Genomic DNA, 5224 nt, shown 5'->3' on the forward strand with positions numbered 1-5224 from the left:
CATGGTCCTCTCCTCCTGATTAGAACAAGTACCAACTGGTTTATTCATATTCCTTGCTGTAAACCTAAAGCCTTTCAAGGTTATTGGAATGTAGGCATGGCTGACATTAAACAAGGAATTTACAGAAGGTTGGCACTCAGCAGCTTAAACCAAAATGGCAATAACAAATAATGAATGTCACAAATCAAATAAACTGTTACAAATCCTACCTTCATACACAAAAATGGATGCCTCTTCATCGATGGTATGGTGCAGCTGGGCTCTCACCGTCTCCTTGTTGAGAACACATGCCTGCACCAATCCTGTTGTTTCGTGTCACCTGCCTCCCATCTCCTGAAAACCGGACAGAGATGTCCCCGGCATTGACACTTTCCCTGTGCTTCGGGTGACGGAAGAAGGTGGGCGAGGAGCTCCTTTACTGACCGCCTGGCCATGTTGTTATTGGCCTATGGTACAACAATAGGTCAAGTAGTATTATGGAGATTTGCTCACAGCAACAACAATATTGAAAAACTGTCAAATCATGTATAAATGTTGCGATAAGTACCAAAGTTAGCAATGGCTTACCTCAGTCAAGATGGTAATCATCCCATTCTGTCGCACTCTCTCCTCTATCACCCTGTACAGTGGTGGCACAGTGGCTTTGGATAGCATCCTGATCTCGTGATATCCTTCATCAGATATCACGAACTTGTCCTTCACCCTAAGCTTTTGGACTTGGCCACCATTGTTCTCTTGATGTTGACCAGAGAGGGGCCTAGTTGGGAAAGGCTCCCCCTCTGGCCAGTTGACACATTGTGGCTTGTTTCGGCCTTCCAGGATTAGCTCGATCTATATCATAGAAGAAAACACAACTATCACAAGAAGCAAAGAACCCAATGCTGCTGCCGAAATCGTCCCGTGTACCCCACGAGGTCGCTGGCCATTGGGCAGAGTGATAGAAGTAACTTGCGGCAGCGACGGACTGGTACGCAGAGCGAAAATAAAGACACAATACAGTGTGTTGGAAAGACCAGTTGTCAAACTATGTGTTCTGCTGGAAGAGGACCAGACTCAAGAATGATGGACTGTCAGTGACACTGTTCATAAAGTAGGAAACTCAGATCATGTTCAAAGTCTTAAAGTGCATGCGTCGAAACGTAGTCAACTAGAGTACCCTATATGGTCAGTTATAATTTGCATGCTATTTCTACTAACAATGAGTTCTTAAAAGTACAGTGTAACTATTGTAAGGAAGTTGTCTCGTTATATGTAAAGTAAAATTGCCTTAATGACAATTTGGACAGTTAAATTACACTTCCTAACTGAGCTCTGGAGTGGTGACAGCACAAGGCTGTTGCTGCGCTTACAGTATGTGATGGATAGCCTCGGTAAATAATACGTTCCGTCCGTCTGGAACTTTTCACCCCCTACTGCATAATCATTAGGCTGGGTACTCCCCGGGTGCCAGAACCAAAACATCAGCGGACAATATTGGATACTGAGGATGACGGATCTAGGCAATCTATGCTTCTCACGGCGGTGTAATATGTTCCAAGGTGTAGCATATTTGGACATATTCCATTGTAGGTTCTTCTAGTACTACGACCGTGTACTCATGAGGTTAAGTCTGTTATGTCAGACATGGGCATAAATATGTGGCGTTTCCAATGTGCCATCCTTTTCTTGGCTCTTGTGACCTCGTCATATTCAGGAAATGTGCTGTATGTTCACTCCTCATTGAGAATGTATGATGCATTGTTGTGCTGAGACAATTTTTAAGAGAAGGACCGCACTGTCTATTCTTACTCAAACGCGCGGTGTCACCGTGATGAAGATCATTGACCTTGCCGATGTTCTAAAATTTTAGTTCTACAATGGAAACCGTTTCCCCGCCATATTCGGCACAGGGTAAGCGCCATATTTGGCATAGGGTTTGGGATACGATTAAGGTTAGGTTATGGTTAACACTAACCCTAACCCTGACCCTAACGTTAACCCCCAAAAATTAGGGTAGTCATTTATATACTAAGAGACAATCCCATGTTGTAGTGTCACCACCTAACGGGGGGTGCTCTAATTCCGACCTACCCCTATTTCCGGACTAGTTTGAAAAATCATTGTTGCTGCGTCATGGGTGGGTGCATGTGCCTATTAATTTGCGTATTTCAAAATCATCAATCACAGATAAGCCTGGTATCCAGTCTTACGTGGTTGGGTCGGATTTTCCTCGGGCCGGCAAGAGCTCTCCCCCGCCCGCCTCATTTAGGTTCCCCGGTGTGTTTTTCACGGAGTTTAATTCTCCCCACCATGGTGGGGCAAATTAGTCCCCCGGCGTGCCATCTCTATTAGGCTTACTAGGGTTACGGCCCTCTGTACTGGGCGGGGGAAGCTTCTAGGGCCCCGAAAGAAAAGCCCAGCCTGAACACCCCAACTGCCCTAGCCTCCATTTCAGGCTGGGTTTTTTTAGGGGGGGGGGTTCTGATCAAACGTAGATCGCACGCAATAGAAGTTCCGGCCGGCAACCCTACATGTATCTACGTATGTGCGTTTGCATGGAACATAGGTCGGAATTAGGCCCCCTCCCGTTAATGATATTTACAAATGGTCATCAGACATTGGGGACTGATGCGATCATTCTGGCGGAAGCAGCAAAGTGCACGTACATACCATTTATATCCACCGCTCTGGCGCAACAATCAAATTAGTCAATCTATTAACATCAAGTGTCAACCACGGATAAAAAATTCAGACATTCAGAACAGTCTTGGCAGAACAGTATTTTTCCCGCCACTGTGAGAGGAAAGAACTGTACCAGGCGCGTTCACGTTCCCACCATCGTCCCAGCACACCATTCCCAGAGTTTGACGCAAGCACGGTACCCGGAAGACATTGGCTGGAACAAATCTACCAAGCAGAGGCCAACTTGAACATGAACATAATGGAAAGCTCGAGAGTAGGTCTCGAGACGCAACACCTTTAATGTGTCAACCAATATTGGATTCAAACACCCCACAACTAGGCGATTTGTGAAGCAATATACTATACATCTCTTTTTTCCATTCTCAATGGACAAGGTCAGATACTGGAGTGGCGGCTGGTGCAAAGTACAAAGTTTATGCAAATACGAGCCCTTTTTGAGGAAATCAAGAGCCGTGCACGCAACCCTATTGGTCTCGTGTGTATTGACAATTGCTGTCATTGGAGATACATGCTGCAAGATGTTTTTGGCCAACACGTCAAAGTTCGGCTAGATTTATTCCATGCCTGCTCCCGGATTACACGGACGATTAAAAAAAATGTCCGGTTCGGAAATTAGTCATTCGCGAGTTTAGGCTAACAGACGACCTACAGATATTGGTAAGATACGCAAAGAACCAACTCCAGATAAAATCAACTACGGAATTTGAAAAGACACATCGAGTCCGACTGCCTTTCGAGCATCCCGGTAGGAGCTGGCACCAGTAGAAACGAAAGATGCCAAGAACTTGCTGAAAAAGGCAGCGGCAGATGGACAAGGTCCCTGGACCGCCATATTGGCATGGCGGAATACGCCAACTCAGGGACAGGACAGTAGCCCTGCACAAAGGCTCATGTCAAGGAGAACAAGAACACCAGTGCCAATAAGGACACAAGCAATGGAGCCGAAGGTGGTACAGGGCGTACACAACAGCATCATAGGAAGAAAAGCCCGAGCAAAGAGGCGCTACGACGAAGGAGCGCGAAGGCTTCCACCACTGCAGTCGGGACAGCAGGTGCGAGTGGAGGTGGCACCAAACCGGAAAGCAGCTGAGTGGAGGTGTGGCACACTTGTACAACGTGTGGCACCGAGGTCGTACGAAGTAGAAGTCGACGGAGCCAAGTACAGGAGAAATCGGAAGCACATCCGTGAAACGACAGAAAAACCAAAACCTTCAACAGATGAGGAAACAACAGCTCCAGCAACACCAGAGTCGACAGCAGAAACAACAGCAACAACGCCGTATGTCACGCGATCCGGTCGAACGGTCAAGGAACCAGATCGTTTGGACTTGTGAACGAACAGTAACCTGAATGGACTGTGAATATGGACTATGAGTATGGACTGAAGAATGATTTCTAGATCTAGTATAGATTGCATGAGGTAGTGATGCATGTTCAGAATGCTAAGTAATGCATGTTCAGAATGTTAAGTAATGCATGAAAAGAACTAACCTAATTTTGCAAAAGAAAGGGGATGTTACAAGAAGTACAAGTAAGCTAGATGCCAACACCCCTCCACACCGAATGTAATAGTCTAGTCATGAATATTGAATAGTGTGTGTGCCCTGAAGTCCGCAAGATCAAGTAATAAGAAGATCTCTCTTCACCATCCGACTTGAAGCTGAGCACACGACTTCCTGTAAACTACTAACACTATGGAATACAGCTCTAAAATGCACTTGATCCGTCTCTGTCTCATGACTGCACAAACCAACAGTTTTGTGTTGTTTTGTGAGGTTTTACTCTGCTGAAGAATGTACTGTTGAATTAGCCATGTGTTGTTGACAGCTAGGGCTGCAGCTAGGGCTAGTTCACTCAGTAATAGATAGAGCACGGTTTGAGGCTGACTATGAGGATTAGAACTGCCCCGCCCACCAAGGGGATTTCATGTCTCTGGAGGCCGAGGGTGACATGAAATCCCCGAGGTTGGGCGGGCAGTTCTAAATCCCGAGTAGTCAGCCTCAAACCGTGCTCTATCTAACTTAGAGCACTTCTAGGTCCCCGAAGTTGATCAACTCCATCCACTAGAACTTGATTTTGCTTTATAAATCTTTGTTTAGTATCACTTTTTGTCTTGTTTCTAGGAGTTGTTTGGTTGTCCATCTGGGCTGATTAACGACCGCCAGGTCGTTAATCAGCCCAGATGGACAGCCAAACAACTCCAAGAAGAGTCAAACCATGTGTGGTGATGAGCCGGTCAGTCTCCTCTGATTCCCCAGGGCAGAAAGCTGGACACTGCCATTGGCCAGTTGTTGTTTCCATGGAAATAACAATGTGCGGGTCCAACATAGTGTAATTTATTCGGTTAGTTAGAGCACCTCTGTCCCTAGAGAGGGACCAATTCCAGCTCACTGGTTGGCTGAGAAGAGGGTGGCTGGTTAGTTAGTGCACCTCTACCCCAAGGGAGAGAGGTGCACTAACTCACAAGTATGCTACTATGTGGATATAATCACTAAAAATCCAGGATCCCTATTGGCTGAGGGGACCTAGCAGTGCTCTAATG

At 46.2% G+C, this 5224-nt stretch overlaps 1 pseudogene; it reads right to left on the reverse strand.

The window, feature by feature from the left end:
* The window catches only part of LOC109484804, a 6540-nt pseudogene extending 3026 nt beyond the window's left edge, over positions 1-3514 (reverse strand).
* Positions 3515-5224: the final 1710 nt, after the last annotated feature.

Source organism: Branchiostoma belcheri, unplaced genomic scaffold (assembly GCF_001625305.1).
Source record: "Branchiostoma belcheri isolate BF01 breed outbred unplaced genomic scaffold, Haploidv18h27 scaffold70, whole genome shotgun sequence".
Lineage (NCBI taxonomy): Eukaryota > Metazoa > Chordata > Leptocardii > Amphioxiformes > Branchiostomatidae > Branchiostoma > Branchiostoma belcheri.